This window comes from Dryobates pubescens, chromosome Z, assembly GCF_014839835.1.
Source record: "Dryobates pubescens isolate bDryPub1 chromosome Z, bDryPub1.pri, whole genome shotgun sequence".
Classification (NCBI taxonomy): domain Eukaryota; kingdom Metazoa; phylum Chordata; class Aves; order Piciformes; family Picidae; genus Dryobates; species Dryobates pubescens.
In genome coordinates this window covers 56,578,556-56,599,055 of record NC_071657.1, presented here as the reverse complement: position 1 = coordinate 56,599,055, position 20,500 = coordinate 56,578,556, and the positions used below count along the sequence as shown (strand labels likewise).

The 20,500-nt window shown below is 41.3% G+C and overlaps 1 pseudogene; it reads right to left on the bottom strand.

Moving 5' to 3' along the window:
- Positions 1-69: 69 nt before the first annotated feature.
- Positions 70-16,742, bottom strand: LOC128899340 (uncharacterized; annotated as a pseudogene).
- Between the last annotated feature and the right edge of the window lie 3,758 nt (positions 16,743-20,500).

Here is a 20,500-nt window from a genome sequence, read left to right as displayed (position 1 = left end):
CGCCCGGCAGGGCCCCCGCCGGCGCCTCGGCGCCCGTAAGGAGGGCCGGGGTTTGCCAGTCCGCTGCCGTCAGCGTGCAGCGGCCCCGTCCAAAAATAACCCTGGAAAGCGAAGCCGAGCATCGCGGTCTCCTGCCAGAGATGTAATTGGAGGCAGGGGGAAGAGGGCGAGCCAGCACGACACACTTGCTCGGGGGAACCACGCACTGTCAGCGCTGGAGCGGTCCCCACCGACCCCCGCCGGCAAGGCGGCCGCCGTGCCGGCCTCTGTCCCCTCCGGCAGCACCTCTCAGCTGAAAACAGGGGCAGCACCCACACGTAGCAGCGAAATCGGTCCCTATATTAAGACCGAGAGGTGGTAGTTTTCCGTTTTGCAAGTTTAAAAACCTGAAAAACAGACGAAGAAGAAACAAGTGCTTTAATTTTATCTTAGCCTCTATTGCTTGAAAGCAAGTGGGTTTGGCTAGTAAGCGAGCTTACAAGAGGGGGCCTTGTTTTTATTTTTTCACAGCAGAAGCTCTGTACTAAAGGAAGGGTCTGACTGTAAGATAAGTAGTCATGCTGGTCTGCTGCAAGTGGTCTGCTCAGGATTTTTAACCCTATAAGGAGAAGCAACCCTCTGAATGTGTCTTCACCTTTGAAAAACTGTAAGGCATTTCATACAGGCGTGGTGAGACTTCGGTCCATTGACGTTTGTAGTCACTCTGCTTGAAGTAAATGCAGAGGTGGTGGCACTGGCAATTGTGGAGATGCCTGGCATTTCCCAGTATAGAGGCTGTGTTTACAAATGTCTATGACTGTCAAACATCAGCTGAAATTTTCTATCCAAACACTTGTTTCACAGTAAGCCCACAAAACGGTTTGCTGGGACCCCTCTATTGGCTGGAGAGTTTTTTAAAATAGTCACATAACTTACATGTGAATTCTTAAGAAATCCCTGGTATAGTCCTGCACCTGAGCAGGAGTCTTCTCATTAACCGCTCAGAAGCACAGTGGAGTATCAGAGTTTATAAGGCAACAGGGTAGCTTCGTGACAGGAGGTGACCCGAAAGTTAGGGGTTAAAATGCTTTTGCGTGTTACACAAACAGCTCATTAAGAGTCAGTGAGAGTCACCTGATGAATGGTAACCAGAGGAACCCAGCGGTGGTTTTGAGCTTTATCCCTGCAGACTCTTTAGTGGCTCATAGCAGATGAGAGTCTAATAATTTAAGATACAATTGTCTGCTACTTGTCCGCCTTTTTGGCAGACTGCTACCTTCACAGCAGACCACTATACCCGCTACAGTAGGAATGGCCCAACAGATTAAGTAACCTAGTCCGCTGAAGCAGCTATAGGAATTCTAGCTCTATAGAAGGCATTTCTATATACTTGTAGTGCTTTCATGCCCAGCTGCAGCTGAGCCCCATGAAGCTGCTCACACAACTGTCCCCACCTCACCCCTTCCCCTCAGCAGGTCGGCAAGGGAGAAATTTGGAGCAAAATTAAAACCCCTGATAAGGGAGGTTTAATAGTACAATTCAAAGACTAGATTACCAACTGGAATTAAAACTATAGTAAAAAGTAATATATAAACCAAGTAACATAAAATGTGACACGCTCACCAATGCAGCAGACACAGACACTTTGCCTCCTGCCAAAACCAGCCAGGCCAGCGTCCCCTTTCTCCTTCATATACCAGTGTTATTAATGAAAAAGCCAATTAAAATTTGATTAAAAACTATTTTATTTTGAACAGAGCAGTTTAAGGCAATAAAAGGCAAGCAAACAGCACTGGGTGCATGGGGAGACTGCACTCCACCAACATGCACACATACTGAATCTAATTTTCATTTACATACCTTATTCCTAATACATATGCATATAAAAGGTGGGTTTATTTAAATTAGTTTGTCCTTCTGGTGGTCTTTTAATGATGTAATCTACTGGTCAGCACCTGCTGGTGGGAGGCATGCAGAGTCCTTGGGGTTGCTTGCCAGTTCTTGCAACTGTTTCTTGTGTTATCATTCTCACATTCTTTGTAGCAAACTGTCCTTTCTCATCTTTGAGCAACTTATTGTTGTTACATAGGCTATTTTTCACACAAGCTGTTAGCTTCACTAGTATTTCATTCTACTATTCAGGCTTCTACATAAATATAATAAAGCAAACAAAATATAAACAATAATAGCAAAGGCAAATAATATAATAAAGAACATTTTATAATAAAAGAAAACACCCCTGTCTCACTTTTTCTTATTTAGCCCATCCATACTTTTGCTTTAGGGTCTCTGCTTTAAAGTTTATCTTAATCAAAATCATCTGATTGACACAAATTATTGCTCTATTCATCACACCAGGAATGATGTTTAAGGTAAAGAATACCCCACTGGCTGGCTATCCTGGGTGTGGCCCCCCCACAGCTTCCTATAGGCAAAATTAACCCTGCCCTGGATAAACCTAGGACGGAGGGTCAGAGAAGAGGAAACAGTAATCTCATCTTTCTCTTTTGTTAGGCCTCCTAAATCTGTACTGATTCACAAAGTATTTTAAATTGCAAAAGGAAAAATTCTGCAGTATGGAAATGCCAGTTGTCACATACCTAATGTAAACATGAGCCAGCTATAGATGACGTTGTTAGATCTTAAATAATTTTGGGCACTGCCAGTAATGAAGCCAGGACATACAGTCTGCATCAGTGAAAGCAGAAATGGAACCAGATAACTAGTATCTACCATGGCAAGTATTCAACAAGGAAGCAGCAACAAAGGTTTGAAAGCATTAGGAAGAACAGATTATAAATTCCAAATGGTAAATGAAGTTAAAAACGGGACCAAAGTAAGGTACAGAGTAATAGTCTTCAAAACAAAGGACTGACTACATTTGTCATATGGGTATGTGATACAGGTTCAACATCTGGAATAAAAGGTTTCAGTTTGATTCAGTTTTTAAAACTCTGCAAACACTGACATTCCCAGAACATGCTTTTAAGAGGGATAATCAGTGACGGTTTTCCAATGGTGTTTGTCATCACCCCCGTCATTTATGCAACTGGTGCTGAAGAATATGGGGTCGGGAGGGGAAGTGTGCTCTTGCATTTTCTTCAAACTCAGGACCTGCTCAAGATAAGTCCATGCAAAAGTTTATGTTGCACCTCTTTCAATGCAATTCCTGTAATACCTTACAAAACTCAGACTCCTAAAGTCATGTTATTTCATATGAGACCCATTTTTTTAATTTAAAAAACAAAACCAAATAAAACAACAAAACAGAACACATTTACTAGCCTTCACTGTAGCAGTGCAAAGCATGGGAAAGTTAGAGAGCCTGAACACTCTAGTACAAAAGCTGAAGAAAAGGAATGGTTTTTCTTGTGATTTTTGATAAATGCTTCAGTTTTCCAGTATCTGGATTAACATTATGTTGGTAAATTTATACATGAGGATGTGCTTCAAATTCTCTTATACAGCAAGACAAATCCCATAAGCAGTTCTACTGTCAGCAGCTTTCACTGAAAAGTGGAGGTCCCTGCAGATGGCCTATGCTTCTATGTATCTCTACCAAAAGTGTAATTATCAATGTGGGATGATAAAAGCCTGGAGTGCCTTCTCAGAAAACAGCAGCTAAATATGTTCTTAGTATTGCCATTATTGCGAGATAGTTTTGAAAAGGCAGTTTAAATGAAATGCAGCTTAATGGAATTACAGGATGCGTGTCAAATTTGTTCCATTTCCAAGTAAAACAATTAGCTTTTTGGATGCAAATTTTGCAGACTGGGTTAGACATACACTATTTATTCAAGAACATTTTCAACCCTTACTTTGATTCTCAAAGCTTTTAAATTTCTGTCTTTAGATGTTTGCTGTAACTTACCTTGTGCAAACAAGGCAATGTTAAATTTACAATTTGGTGTTTTCTCAGCATTTTTGCCCTCTCCCCCCCCTTTTTTTTTTTTCTTTTCATTTTTTTTTCCCCACCAGCATTGTGCTGGTGGCTTTATTTGTCCCTGTAAGTCACTTTTTTTTTCAGGCACTGAGCTGGGCATTGGGTCATTGTCTGTGTCAGCTTAAAGGAAAGAAGTCTGACCTACAGCAAAATTACAGCCACAAAATTACTACTAATTCACCCGACCTGTTGAACAGAAGTGTTCCTTCTACAAGACAGCAGAAACTGCTAATGAATCTGTTGAAAGGTAGATTATGGAAACCCAGCCCAGTCCTGGTTTGATGCCGTGGGCCTGAAGTTTAGTTTCTGTTAAAGAAAAGTCTTTATATTGGCTTGCAACTGTTGCAGCAGAACTGTACCAGCACCAATGACAAAGCAAATTTTACTCTTTCAGTTGCACAACTAAGTTTGCAGTTCAGCGCCAATACAATACCTGAGTTTTAGACAGAAACATGTTTTTACAGTTGTTTCATACAATATGTGTTTGAGATAAAAATACTGAAACTCAAAATTAATTCATCAGTTCATATTTTGCAGTTCAGTTTCTCATTCTGCCACTGAACTGGGTTTTCCAACTACTCTTAAAGTGCAATTAAGAAGAATGCATGCAGTAGTGTTTTTATAAGATGAAGACTATTAACCAGAGCTATTGAAAAAGGCACTTTGCAAAATAAAATATTTTCTCTATCTAGTCTCCTTAAGGAAAATGGCTAATTTCAATTAATACATTGCTTTACTAATAAAACCAAAAATCATTTTAGAACCCCACTGCTTTCAATTGAGGCATTTTCTTCTTGTGAATACTTTGTTTTCTTTGCCTTGCAATGGCTTGGTTTCATTTTGAAATGGAGTTAACAAAATTAAAAGAGAAAATAAAATTGCAGGGTTTTTATTAGATATTTTGACTGAGTTATCTGTCTTGCCTTTCAGTCACAGAGCAAAGCTTTTCTGTGTAAGCTTTTCTATAATGTTTAGAAAAGGCAGAGAAAGTGCATTTTATACTCTTTTAGGGAAATTAGTTGCTTTCTAGCAGAGCTTTATTGAGAAGTAGCATTTATCATCTGGTAGATAAGATAACTCAGTGAGGTTGTTTTCTGGTAATTCTACTTAATCACCAGAAGAAGCTATATTTCACTGGAGTATAAGTCTCTAATTACTGTGGAATAAGGTGATTGTTCTAAGGAACATTTTCACACAAACTTACGTGCAAATTGATTTACAAAGCCGAACAGGAAACGTTTTCTGAACACGTAATTCTCATAACTGGTTGCTTTTCTGTGGTGTCAGCAACTCATGGTGTTGTGGAAGTCTGATCTGACTTTTAAAATTGCTTGTTACTTTCCATCAGATCAAAATAAAGGATGAAGGAGGGAAGGGACTGAGGAAGGGAAAATGGAAGATCACGAAGTCATTAACCTAGCAGAAAAGGCAACCTTTTTACAAAGAGCATACCCTAAAATGCCCAATGACTCAATTGTAGAAAGTTGCCTACTTAGTTACAACAATATGCCTACTCAGATGCATGGTTTAGATATCTTACAATCACTTGGAGTTTTTCCCTTTTCCAGTGCTACTGACAGACCAGTTGTTTTCAACAAGTAATTCCATGGAAATACTTAAGCAAGTGCACTAAATGCTGGGCCTTGAGGTGTTATGCAAGGTTATGAGCATCAGATCCATCATTTATTGGTTCTGAGCAGTGTGTGAAAGAAGTGGATTCCAAGCATGGATCCAAGAAACTTTGTCCCTGCTCTAGTCCTGCCACAATTAGTTCAGCATCCCCATTAGCTGGTCTTCAGCTTCCACTGTAATGACTGGAATGAGCAGTGGAAGCAGCTGACACTTTTAATTCCTTATAACCCTAACAGTAGCTTGGAATGTGACTCACCAGCATGGGAGAGGAAACAAAATGTAATTCCAGGGAGTCAAAGTAAGCCCTCTCTTTGGTCCTTCAGGTGGGGATGTGCAATGCTTCTCCTCTGCGTATGTTGCCTCCCTAGCAAAAGGACCATTCTACTTATTCACACAGCTTTCTTATATCCATCACCAATTGTGGACTCCTTCTAGATTAAGGGAAACAATAACAGACATGTTAAAGTCTTACTCCACATGCTAGGTTTGCTAAATGTCTGTGTTGACCAAAACAGTCACAACTGCATAATAGCTTTTGCTGAGTGTCTGAAAGACAGGATACAGCGGGCATGCTCCTGTGCAAATTATACCTTCTTATTAGGCAGCCTGTCTATATTGGCAGAGAGAGGATCAAGGGGTGGAATAAATGCTGCATTGATAAAAAAGCTGTAAGTAATATATGATTTATTTTTTTCCCAGTGTTGTTCAGTAACCCTTGTTAAACAGCTGCTAGATTCAATCATTCAAATAAACTGTAAAATTTGTGCAACTTTTTGGGCACATGCTAGCCACCAATATTAGGAGTTAGGACATCTGCAGAGGGCATCTTTCTGGGAAGAAAAATATGTATTTTTCGTTTGAGTTTACATTGGGATTTATATACAGATGTGATATGATTTTATTTTTTTTCCTGTGTGGGAATTAAAAATAAATGAACACCAGAAAGTTCAGGATGGAAGGATTAACTGCCAGCACACACAATGTTTGTCACTGCATTTAAGCACAGATTGGGAAGTAACATGATGCCAGGGTGGAAAGAGCTGTGATGGAGATGAGGAAGAGAAAGGCTGGGGACAGGTTCGCAGTCTTGTGATCTCCCCTTCTTTTTTTTTCTTTTTTTTTTTTTCTTTTGTAGAAGTCACAAAATGTTTAATGCCTGTTTTTTTTTTTCAGTCATGGAGCAGTTTCTAACAGTACATTAACTTGATGGTTCAGTTGCCTGCTGCGGTTTTCTTTGGGTTAGTGAATCCATTTTCTTCTATGCAGATTAATTTTCCTCTAGTTTATATATATATATATGCTGTTAAAGGAGACTGAGGGGAGACCTCATTCCATAACTGAAAGGAGGTTGTGGAAAAGCTCATGTTGGTCTCTTCTCCTTTGAAACAAGTGATAGGACAAGAGAAAATGGCTTCAAATTATGCCAGAAGAGGTTTAGTTTGGATAGTATAAGAAACTGTTATAGAAGACTGGAATAGGCTCCCCAGGGAGTAGGTTGAATCTCAGTTCCTGAAGTTGTTTAAAAGATGCAGAGATGTGATACTAAGGGACATGGTTTAGCACCAGACTTGGTAGGGTTAGATAATGGTTGGACTCAATGATCTTAAAGGTCTTTTCCAACCTAAACAATTTTATGAATTCAGATCTGAATTTTAGTGATATGAGAAATAGGTACTACCACTACAGCCAATGAAACTGACACTAGACTGGGCCCTCCAGGCTTCTCAGATGATGTCCTGTTCAATCACCATTGCAAATATGTCTTACTGATACTGCCAACTGAATGGCCAACTCAGCACAGTACTTGTTTGGTACAGGGATTTGCTATCTTATACATTCCAATTTCTACAATATTGTGTCAAGGTAGGAGAAACAAATCATCCTCTCATCATCAGCCCTGCTCTGAATCACAGTGTCTCTGGCAAAGACTCAAAACTAAAACTGTCCAGGAATAAGTAAATAGATTAAATTAAATTAAACAATTTTTTAAAAGGCAAAACCAACAGGCAAACCCTGCAGCTTGGAATGGGGGTAGAAATTTTAGTAACAGTTTTTTATTCTGAGTTGTTGGAGAAGTCACAACATATTTTAAGTCTTTCAGTTCACCAATCAAGTTCACTGGCCTTTTAGAAAGTACTTTGACAACTAGGGATTAAAAAGCCCTATTTTAAGACAGAGTGCCAGACAGAATGGCAGCCATTCCTCAATAAGTGTAAATAGCATATTTTGATCACTTTGCATAGCTGCTAAAGGTTTATGTTGTTTTCATACCCACTGAAAAAGGCATTGTTGACTTAAGCCTTTGCTGCCTGCTGTTTCTGGCCCTGCCATTTTGGGGAATTCTGTTGAACAAAGTACTTGGGATTTTTCTCTCATGTCGAAGGTCAAGTATTTTATCAGTATATGCACTATAAACTCTAGCTGACCATGGATTTTGCCATGAAACTTACTTTGTAGAACAAGTTCTTACAGCAATATACTGTGTCTGCTAAACAGCCTCTCCATATTCAAATGAAGACAAGGGCCAATGGATACAAGTTGCTACTGGGGAGATTTGGACTGGAGACCAGAAGAAAGTTTTTCACCATTCAAACTGTTAGACATTGGAGTGAATTCCCAAGGGTGGTGGTGGATTCTGATATATTAGACAGTTTCAAGGCCCAGCTTGACAGCATGCTGCAGTATCTAATTTAAACTATATTCTTACCCTTAGAGGTTGGATTAGATGATCCTTGAGGTCCCTTCCAGTCTGGTATTTTATCAATCTATGAATCTGTGATTGTTTCTTTGACCACCAATGATGTTACATAAACATAAAACATAACATATATAACATATATACTATATACATATATAATGTAACATATATACTTATAAAAATAATCCTGAAAGAACTATTGACTTTTGGATCCAGGAAAAAATAAAATCGAACAAAATGAGTCAAAGGTGTGTTTCCAGGATGCTGCAAGACATTTGCATCCGGGTTCTTATGCCACCAGCGAAGTGGAATGTTGTCGAGCAGTGCCCCCTGCTGTGTGCATGTCTGGTCTCGCTTAACGTTTGCTCTTTAAGTGTCTATCCACAAGTCTGTTGGTTTTGTTTGGTCTTGTTGTTGATGTTGTTGTTGTGTTTTGTTTGTTTGTTTGTTTGTTTTGTAACCCACCACACCCTCTGGCTCATCTCTGAGAGGTTCTCTCTCAGTTCTCACGACCTGCAAGCCCTGAAGGAGGTTTAATTAGGACTATCCATTTGGATGTATGTCTCTGTGCAGGTTCGGTCAAACTGGTTTTTCAGTCTTGGTTTATCTTCTGCTTCTAATTTTGCCTGACCTTCCATCTGGCCTCAGATAAATTCAGGGTAACTTTAGATTTTATTGTTTAGATTCTGTGAAGGTGTACAAGAAACAAACAAACAAAAAATTATGCACTATGGAAAGTTAATGTAGCTGTTCTTAACAGGTGCATTAGAAAATTAGCTAAAATAGAATGAAGTATCAATTGCAGGTGTTAGGTAGGGCATTTCCTTAAGACTGCCAGAGACACTGAGTAAATGTATGTATTTATACCTGCAGTCCACATCGACCTTTGGAGAATTAACATGCTGTTTTATTTCTTTACTCCAGAAGTACAAGTTCTTTTTTCCCAGTTCACCACTTGCACAGAGATGGAGAACTATTTCAACATACCACTTTTACTGAGGGTGCTGATCTGTCTGGCTCTTGTTTGCCATTGCCTGACAGGTTTTAATTTTAAAACAGATTATGTTAGCGATGCCACTTTCCTTCCGGCCTCTCCCAGGGCCACATGATTAATCAGCAAACACCGCCAAAGTGGCAGTTTCCTGGGGTTTCAGAACCATTATTTTAGGCTTTTATCCAGTGACAAAGCTATCTCTGCCCTAAAATAATAGTTCTGTGGTCCAAATGATTGTGGTGCACGTTTCACAAGCTTGTATTTCAGTCTTCATGAGATCACATTCATGATGAAAAGGCTAGAATCATACTTGAAAACACACAATTTAACTTTCTTCTTTGTAACAGACATCATTATGGTACAGATAGTTAAAAAAGGGTTCACATAAACTTGGAAGAGGGTCTTTGTAGATTCCATATTGCATTTCCTTAGTGTTGTCACTTAGACAAGAATGTAGCTGGGGTTGCTTAGCCTGGAGGACACTCAGTGGTGACCTTATTACTCTCTACAACTACCTGAAGGGAGGTTGTAGACAGACGGATGTTGGTCTCTTCTCCCAGGCGGCCAGTACTAGAACAAGAGGACACAGTCTCAGGCTGTGCCAGGGGAGGTTCAGGCTGGATGTTAGGAAAAAGTTCTATACAGAAAGAGTGATTGCACATTGGAATGGGCTGCCTGGGGAGGTGGTGGAGTCGCCATCACTGGAGGTTTTCAGGAGAAGACTTGATGGGGTGCTTGGTGCCGTGGGTTAGTTGTTTAGGTGGGTTGGATTGGTTGATGGGTTGGACGCGATGATCTTGAAGGTCTCTTCCAACCTGGTTTATTCTATGTATTCCATGTATTCTATGTAATATGGAAGAGCATTATTACTTATCCATCCTACTATTTCTCATCTGTACTGTATGCATCCTTTCTTGCAATCCAGACCTTGGGCAGAATACAGCACCTTGGATTTGACATTTACAGTTTTCCTGTTTTTTTGCAGTATTATTGGACAGTCCTGTCCAGAGCATGTGCCATCTAACAGCTGTCAGTGTAGCTATCTTTAAATGATGCAAAGCAGGAGTGCCTTAGTTGACAGTTCTTCAAATTATAAATTCATGCAGCTTTATCAGTATCTACAGGGCTAAACTGAGCAGTGTGTCTCAGCACACCATGCATGATCTATTACAGAAGTGAATGATGAATCAGGAGTTCATGTATCTTCATCCATCCTGTGGCACAAAGAATATCTATTTTCTTTTTAAAAAATTAATTTTTTTTTTTTAAAGCCTTGAAAAATAGCACTCACTCCCTGTGTTTGAAGAAGGTGATGAAATTTATCCCTCATCCTGTAGTGGTACAAGGGTAAAGCTAAAGTTTATCTTCTCAGGCACACTTGACATCACGATTCAGTCTTGCAAAGATGTCAGTGAAGTGCTTCATAAATTAAAAAAAAAAAAAAAAAAGAAAGTCAGAATGTTCTTATTTTTAGAAGAAAGAGGAAAGCATTTGGCGGGTGTGGGGGGCAGGAATATCACTATGTTTTTAGACTGAATCACCAGCAAGAGGATACAGGCTTTTTACTCTTCATAAATCCTTTCGTTTACTAGCTGGAAAAGAGCATAAATCCAAAATCAGATACAGAAATTTGCTAGGAGAACAGTAAAGCCGCGTTGTTGCAGAGCGCTAGCAAGCAGCTGCTAAAATAAATGTTACCAGTAGAGGACAGCAAATGCTCGCTTGCGGTTTCACTCTCCTTCCAGTGAGCAACTCAATTATCAGAAGGTAAAAGCAGGGGAAAAAATCCTGTGTTAGGGAGGAGCTGGGATAAATCCCCATTGGGAAACAAAATCTGTACCCCTGGAGCTAACATCAGAGTTCTTCGTTCAGTAAAATTCGCTTACTGGACTGTTAATTGGTTTTGTTTACAAGCCAGAGCTCCAGAAATTGTTGGGTTTGAGTTTCACCCACCTTCAGTTCCACTAAGTCAGATGCTGAACCCATAGGGTTGTTTTCAGGAACAAGCAGCAAAATGTTTACAAAGAAGCAACCTGTCCTGGTCTGAGGCTGGACAGATCCTCTATTGCTCCTAAAAAGGCAAAAGCATGACACTCACAAAAATAGATTGCAAAACTAATGGAAAGTTTAAATGGAAAGCAATGAGTGTTTTACAGAAGCTACAAGCACAGTGACAAAGGATATTCCCAAAGCGTACAGAGTTCCCTATAGGTCCCCAACACATCCCTTCTCCCCATCTGAGGGTACACCCAAAACCCCCAGGGCTCTTTCTTCCCCCCACAACTGCTAGGCTAGTCTCAGCTGGCCAGGTCTGAGACTGCTCCCCCCGGCTTCTCCTCCTGGCATTGGGCCTAGCCTAATATCTCAAAGCCTAAGAGGCTTTTGAGATCTCCAGTTCTGGGCCCCTCAGTTTAGGAAGGAGGTTAACTTGCTGGAACGAGTCCAGAGAAGGGCAACGAAGTTGGTGAGGGGTTTAGAACACAAGCCCTACGAGGAGAGACTGAGGGAGCTGGGGTTGCTTAGCCTGGAGAAGAGGAGACTCAGGGGTGACCTTATTGCTCTCTACAATTACCTGAAGGGAGGTTGTAGACAGGCAGATGTTGGTCTCTTCTCCCAGGCAGCCAGTACCAGAACAAGGGGACACAGTCTCAGGCTGCACCAGGGGAGGTTTAGGCTGGATGTCAGGAAGAAGTTCTATACAGAGAGAGTGATTGCCCATTGGAATGGGCTGCCTGGGGAGGTGGGGGGGGTCACCATCACTGGAGGTGTTCAGGAGGAGACTTGATGGGGTGCTTGGTGCCATGAGTTAGTTGATTAGGTGGTGTTGGATTGGTTGATAGGTTGAACGCGATGATCTTGAAGGTCTCTTCTAACCTGGTCTATTCTAGTCTAGTCTAGTCTAGTCTAGTCTAGTCTAGTCTAGTCTATTCTATTACCTGACAGGGAACATCTCCCACAGGAGCAGAGAGGGAAGAAAGAGGAAGTGAAAGACTTTGCAAATACATTTATGGGGTGCAGGACATTATGGGTATGAAATACACAGCTTCCTGTGTCCACCTTATTGGGTTGGACACTCTGGATACCCAAGGTGTAACTTATGTGGCAATCCAGGAAGCGCCCAGCCTGAACTGCCACACAACCTGATCCAGTTGAACATGTCTTTGCTGACTGAAGGGGTGTTGGACTAGATGAACATTAAAGGTCCCTTCTAATCCAAACCATTCCATGATTCTATGATTTTGTTATTGTTACTGTATGATTATGACTGGATCCTTCTCAAAGAGCACAGCTTCAGTGCCATATCAATACAGTCATTGCTCTGATGACCCCAAATACATTGATGGCAGCCATATAAGTGTGAGGAAAGCATCAAGAGTTTTTTACAAAACAAGCAGTCTTAAAAGGCTAATACCAAAGTTCAGATTTTAGAGGAAATGGGTACTTAATTCAGCTAACTAGCCTTTCTTTGTGTTGGGAAAGGAAATGCCATAAAAGTATATCTGTAGGAGAAAGGCAAAATTTTTACAGGGGAAAAAATATAGAAGAAGGGCTTATTGTAAGGTAGGCAGAGTTATGGCAACAAGAAGAGTCAGCCACAAAGAAGCACCTCTTCTACTTGCTTAATAATATAAAAAGAAAGCTGAGCAAATTACCCCAAGAAGATTTGCTTCACAGCTGGATTTCTGAATAACAGTTTTATGATAAAACTGGAAGCAAAACTTTTTTAAAAGTTTGGCTAATGAAAGGGTATTTTTAAAGTTCTTAAACTCAGATTTCCCCCCTTCCCCAAAATCAGCCATTGGATAAGGAACTCATGAATACAGACACTCAGAGGGTGCTGAATAACATAAGTGGCTTTCCTGGAAAATACTGTAGAGGAAAATACAGAAAGGTGCAGGTGAAATGAAGGACTTCAACACATGAAACCCAGAGATGTTTCAGAATTAGCAGTGCGTGTGGGCAGTCACTGTTTACTAAACAGAGTGGCTCAGCTGGTGTTTCCAGGGACAGAACAAGGGCAGGTGAAAATGCTGGAGGCAGGACTGACGACTGCCTCTCAGTGCTACCACAACATCAATATGCTGAAACTGGCCCCAGCTTAGTACCTAAAATCCAAGAGAAGCCATGGTACTGCTGAAATTCTGAAGCTTTGCTGGCTGCTGTCCTTAACTGAGGCTCACTGTCCCAGTCAGGCAAAACCCTGTGCTGGCAATGAGGTGACTGCTCTTTTTCACTCAGAGCAAAATTCACATCCTACACAAGATGGGGTGGATGCTGGTAACACTGGATATTACTGTAACATGTACTGACTCACTGGCCTGCTGGAAAAATACATTTTGGAGGTATTTAATTATATAAACCAAATAAAATATATGGAAAGACATGGGGTTACAACTTTTTTAGTTTGCTGCTGCTTCTCTTGCACTAAAGGTTCCCAAACTGGTTTACATAACCATCATATGCAAATAGTAATCCAATGATGACAGGAAGCTATTCCTAACTCATGGGTAGCTCACATTAGATTCAGGACTCAAAATGCCTTCTTGGGAAACACTCAGCCTCACAGCACACAGCAGCACAATGTCTTCCCCTACCAAAGGACTTGGGATAAAAGGAACAACAGTTCATACAAGAAGACATTTCCTGTCCAAGACACACAGCTGTGTTCTGTCCTTCACAGAAACGTAGACTGCCAGCACATTGCACAGCAATTGGCACATCACCTGAACATTAAACACTAATTTGTTCCAGACAAAGGTTCATCTGACCCCTCAGCTGATGGTGAGTGAGATCTGGGGACAGTCTCTTTTCCTGCTCTGAAAAAAAAAAAAAAGCAAGCAACAAACTGCTTTAGCAGAAAAAATAATGCAACTACAAAACTCAAGGGCTTAATGGAAGTGTTGCATATTTTTAGATCTAGAAAGTCTGGCAGTCCATTTTAAGTACAGAAAATGTGCAAGCACTTTCTTTTTCATTCCACATGCCATCCCTTGCCTACTCACAAATCTTGCCACCTAGATGAGGATTTGCATACAGGAAAGACTCAGACTCTAGGAATCAGAAAACCTGGGCTTTCTGCTATTGCTCTCAATGCATCTACATGCAAAGGTAGTCAGGGTGCAGAAAAATAAATCTCATTTCTTCAGCAAATGAAAGAGGTTTTCAAAGCATATTTTAGCACCAACAGATAGCATTTTATTCAACTTTCACACATATTTTATTCAACTTTCACACATATTTTATTCAGCTTTCACATGTAGCCTCTGAGAAGTCTATTTTATTTTTTTTAAAGCTCTCTTCTGACAAAGGGAAGTTCCATAAGACAAGCTGGTTTTAACAAACCACAGTGGCACCTGCCAACAATGCCACTAAAAGAAACGTGCCGTTATACTGAACCAAGCAATTGTAATGTAGACCACTGCTTTCAGCTAGCATAGTTGAAGATGTTGTTGTTGTTGAAATAGTTGAAAATGTTGAACATAGTTGAAAATGTTCATCAGATGAGGTTAATGCTTTTGTCAGACCATGCAAAACTTCTTCAGCTCAGTGGTAGACCTGTTTGATCTTCAGGGTGATCTGACCTACCTGGTTGAGGGTGGCACTGAAGTGGTTCAGTCGGCTCTGGCTGGGGACGTCCTGCAAGGAGGATGGACATCTCCAGAAGAGGAGCAGTAGCTATTCACACCATGCCATTTTTTGTGGTTTTTTTCTTTTTCTTTTTTTTTTTCTTCCCCAAAGTGGCTACGTGTAATGGATTAAACCCCTGGTTTCCCCACAACACAGAAGTGAAGGAAAAAAACAAACACAAGAGTTTAATATAACTGAGATAATACAATGCACAATACCTTAGCCTATTGCAGACAAATCACAGCAAAATGCAGGAAGCAGTAGCATAAGAGAGCAAACTCAACCCCAAGCCAGCAAGCTAACCAACTTGCACCCATCCTGCCACCATCCTCATGGGGAAAAAAACAACGCACACACCCAAAACTGCAACCTGAAAGCAGCAACTGGAATAGGAAGCCTCTCATGCTGGAGTCTGAACTTCAAGCCCCATAATACTTTACTCCAGCCAGCACTTTCATTTTGAAGCTGGCATGAAGCAGGATGGTTTTGAATAACAGCAGCAGATTTCAACTCAACCTGTGACACCATGTCAGTGCATCCTAAGAAAACTGCTGAGAGAACAGGGGGCAGGAACGATCAGCTAGGAGAAGAAGGGGAAGAAGGATCAACTGGAAGACTCACTGGTGCAGGAGGCTCACACAGTCTGCTCTGCTCTGCCCAGCTGCTTCTCACAGACTGTGTCTGTGCAGCAGCCAGGCTCCTTTGCCCTGTTATGTCATTACAATAGCATTATGTTGGTTTACATAGCACATAATTGTAGCAGTGAGAGATTTTTTAACACTTGCCACAAGTAATGTTCAAGACTGAGATTCTGAGCAATCTATTGTGAATTAAAACAAATATTTGCACTGGAAAAAAATGTAAAGAACTGTAGTCCTTCCTGTTGCATTTAACTGAAAATGAGATTATAAAAACATCAGTACCTTAGCAGTTTTGAGAGCATAAAAATTACTGTTAGCTGATCCTTCCTATTAAAAAGAAGTTTCAAACAAGAACAGTACACAGAAAGCAAGAAGCCAATTAACAAAGTAACTGTGTTTATAGATGAACAGATTGAAATGATGAAATGGGAAAAGGCACAACAGATCAAATCATGCTAGGAGAGCAGTGTGACAGTCAGGACAGTAACATCACTTGGACGCCAAATTATGCTCAAAGACTGGAAATAGTGCAATAAAACTACACTTTAGACCATTATTGATAAGTAATTGCAAATGCTAAGTGTTTCACATATCTTTTAACAAGCAATAAATGTCCTAGACTGCTTGATGCTTGATCTGATACAGAATACAGAATTAACCAGGTTGGAAAAGACCCTCGAGATCATCAAATCCAACCTATCACCCAACATCAACTAAACCATGGCACTGTCTCATCCAGTCTCTTTTTAAACACCTCCAGTGATGGTGACTCCACCACCTCCCTGGGCAGCCCATTCCAATAGCCAATCACTCTTTCTGTGAAGAATTTCTTCCTAACATCCAACCTAAACCTCCCCTGGAGCAGCTTAAGACTGTGTCCTCTTGTTCTGGTGCTGGCTGCCCAGGAGAAGAGACCAATCTCCCCCTGTCTACAGCCTCCCTTCAGGTAGTTGTAAAGAGCAGTAAGATCTCCCCTGAGCCTCCTCTCCTCCAGGCTAAACCATCCCAGCTTCCTCAGCTGCTCCTCATAGGGCATGTGCTCCAAACCCTCACTAGCTTGGTTGCCTTTCTCTGGACACGTTCCAGCAACTCAACATCCTTCTTGAATTGAGGGGCCCAGGACTGGACACAGGACTCAAGGTGTGGCCTAACCAGTGCTGAGTATAGGGGCACAATGACTTCCCTGCTCCTGCTGGCCACACTATTCCTGATACAGGCTAGGATGCCATTGTCCTTCTGCTGGCTCATATTCAGCCTACTGTCAACCAGTACCGCAGGTCCCTTTCTGCCTGGCTGCTCTCCAGCCACTCTGACCCCAGCCTGTAGCACTGCATGGGGTTGTGACCAGTGTGTAGAACCTGGCACTTGCATGTTACAGCTCAGTTCTTTTCCTAAAATTTCCATGTATGTCTGTGGATGAAGGATTGAGACCAAGCTGCACTGGAGCCATGACACCTCTGTGTGAAGCTGCTAGCCCTAACCATGCTTGGACTTTCTTTTAGCTCTGTTTGTCCTCATGTCAGTGCTTGGAAGAATGAGAAGATTACATGTAGGGCATTGAGATGTGAATGTAACCCATGTCATTCTGCAGTATGGCACTGCCACTGAGAGACTACAAGCTTGGTAATGAATAGGCAGGGCCTCAAGGCTGATGTTTGTCATACCTGGTCTGGAACAACACTTGGAGCAACAGTTTTGCTCTGTATGTGTTACTTGGTTTAACTGACCAGGTTCTATTGCTAATTTTGTCCTTGTATGTTACAACCACAGAGTTTTTATATCTAGCAGTAACAAGTTTCCATTCTGTGTAGAGTAAGATATTTATGGCAGTTAACATGATAGCACAGCATAGAAAAACATGCCTGATACATTATCAGTGGCTTTGAAAAGTGGAGACAAGGATGTAGCACAGAGGAGTACAGTAATGGGCTGGTAAGAGATTCGGCACACACTTAGCACAGAGACCCCCCTGCTACAACTAATCAGCCATGATCATTTAAAACACTAAAGAGCTGCACATGGCTTAAGCATAGTTTAAGGCTAAGAAAAGAGCACAAAGGCATGGTATCTAGTATTTGTAAATGTATATAGTAAATTGGGATGCAATGTGGAGCTGAAGTGAAAGAAGATCAAAGCATGGTAGCCAGCATAGAAAAATTATGTTCATGTGGGCCTGTGAGAGAGGAAGAAGAAACAACCTGGTGCTTCTTGGGCCAGCACTCTCGGTAGCAGGGGAAGTGCCCCATGCAGAAGCACAGATGCCACTGCTGCTGGCTCCGCAGGGTGGCCAGACTGATGAAAGCAGTGAAGGAGCAGGGTAGCTCATGGGGAAAGCAGGTGGCTGGGATCCATCTTGTCCCTTCTGCCTATGGGGAATGGGACAGGACATGGATGACAATCCACTCCAGCACACCGGGAAGGCAGGGAGGGAGGTCATTATATTTAAGGTTTAGAAAATTAGAATCTAGTAAAATCTAGTGAGCTCAGAATGGCTCAGATTTTAAAGGGCATAATAAACCATAAAACAAACCTCATCTATTTCCATGGGCAATTCCTATTAAACATCAGAGCTGATGTAAAGATGTGGCATGATGGTTAGTAAAAGGAATACAGTGGAGAAAATGATGTTTTGGAAAGGCAATTTCTGTAGATTTTTCATGTTCATGAGGGCACAAAGGTGATCAAATCCTTGCAATTTGCTTGTAGCAAAGAAACTCCTCTGCTAGGGAAGAACACATGCAGGTTTTGTTGATGAGATTGATGCCAAAGGCATACTTAGTGCTTAGCACATCTGGTTATCCAGGGACTTATTAGGTTGGATGTGCCAGATGTGTGTGGATGGTTGCCCCACACCCACAACAGTCATGATTTCCTTCTGAGAAGTTGCAGCCCATTGCTTACTGTGCCACTCTTGGGACCCTATATAGGGAGAATTCCTAATACTTTTCCTCACCAGAAAACCACCTCACACCCACCCCAAGCATTCCTTGGCTGAGCCATCATCCACACCACTGCCACCCCAGGACAGAACTGAGCAGTGTCCACCAGCTCCCTCTGGCCTCCTCCACAACCTTATTTTGAACCAGTTCCTTGGTAAAGGCTATCCTTGATAACTAACAAATACCCAACTTACCCAGCAGTAAGTTCACTAAAGACAGCTTTTACGGGAGCTCTGTCATTTTGGCTTGATCTGAACCTGGCTGGATGTGAAAGAACAGACCAGGAAAAGACAGTTAAACAAATATTCAAGAAAACAAAACACTTTTTGTGGGAGGATGAAGGGGCAAGCCCTTGGCAGTGTTACCAGTGTTGGGATGTGTGAACAGATCCTGACAGGTGGCAAGGATGATGAGGAGTGCATGTTCTCTCCTTGCTTGCTCTCCATCCCCAGGGCTCTCTGGAAATACACAGGCAGTTTACAGGAGACAAGGAGAGACAAAGCTGTGCACACTGAGTGAAGTTCCTCTGACATCACCACTGAAGCAGTGCAGGGCAAGTCCTACAGAGTATGAGTCACAGCAAGATGATTTACACAAAGATTCCCAGCTGCAGAGAAGCTCCATTACAGCAACAAACTTCCCCTCACTACCTTGACAGTCACCATGAGAATTTTGGAGCACGGGGTTGGGGAGTAAATATAAAAAATAAGCATCTAAATTATGACAGTAGGAGTGTAAAACAGCCATGGTTTGTTGCTTTATGGCTTGTGGTTGAAACTCTTATTAAATCTCTGAACTTTTTTTTTCAAATAGACAATCAGACTGATCATTTCAGCACTTCAGAGCTAAATGCTTCTGAAGATAAGAGAGTTCTTCACTTACATAAGGCATTTACAAGACAGAAGATATTTGACTGCTTTATGACGAATGGAAGTATAAGCAGCAATAAATACAAATGTATTATCCACAATTTTGCATCTACATGTTTGTAACTCAATCCATAACACTGAGGCCAACTGTTTGACTTTTCCATGCAGGACCAAGTGTTATTTATGCAATCCAAAGCATGTATCAGTGTGGGAATATGTTTAAGTTTTCAATATGATGAGATTTGGTCACAAATGGAAACTGTCACAATGTCACTCAACAGTATATCCATCCCACTCAAATACCACCAACACTTCTAAACAGAAGACAACATGGTAAGGAGATTGTTCTTTCTGCCTTGCTTTACTGAAATAATTAACTTCTGGAAAGTTCTTCAAGCTACCTAAAACCACTTATGATGTAAGGAAGGAAGTCATGTCTGCTAACGTATCCACTGGGAGACTGAAGAACTCGATGTTACTGGACACATGATTTCTTATATTAATCAAAGGAGACACCAGCTCCTGGCAGTGAAAGATTAACAATGTCTCCTTCCTCAGCGTTTTGGAAACAAATTCCAAACTAATGTATGTTAGCAGAAGCAAACCCAGAGTTTTTTTAAGTCTGATGATAAGGAAATGGCCTTATTTATTTCTCTTTGTGTTTTGTTCAGCCTGATCCTCTCAAGCAAATATTAGATACATGACAAGTAACACACAACTACTACTAGAAACAACTTCTAATTATCCAGACACAGCAAGCACTCATGTAGCACTGTAACTAGGTGTTCACTCTTCAGAATATCTGCTACATGTCCCAGAATTGTTTTGAAACATTTTTCACTTCACCTTATCTTCTTGCATTTAGTCACTTCGCATTCCCCCAGCTGTAATCACCATATCTCTCTAAAGCTAGGATGTTAATGATGACTACTGAAGAAGCTACAGGGCAAGAAATTAAAAGTCTATATTACCAAAGCAATCAGCATGAAGGTTAGAGTTTCAAACCAAGTTTCAACCCCCAAAACCAGCATCAGAGAACCCCAAAACAGATCATGCAGAGCACTCTAAATATGCTATCCCCAGCCCCCCAATCCTGATCATGGTGTAGAAGGTCTATGAGGTCAGCTACATGTCAACACTTTGGCTATGTGACTGAAGCATTCACAGCTGTCATGGA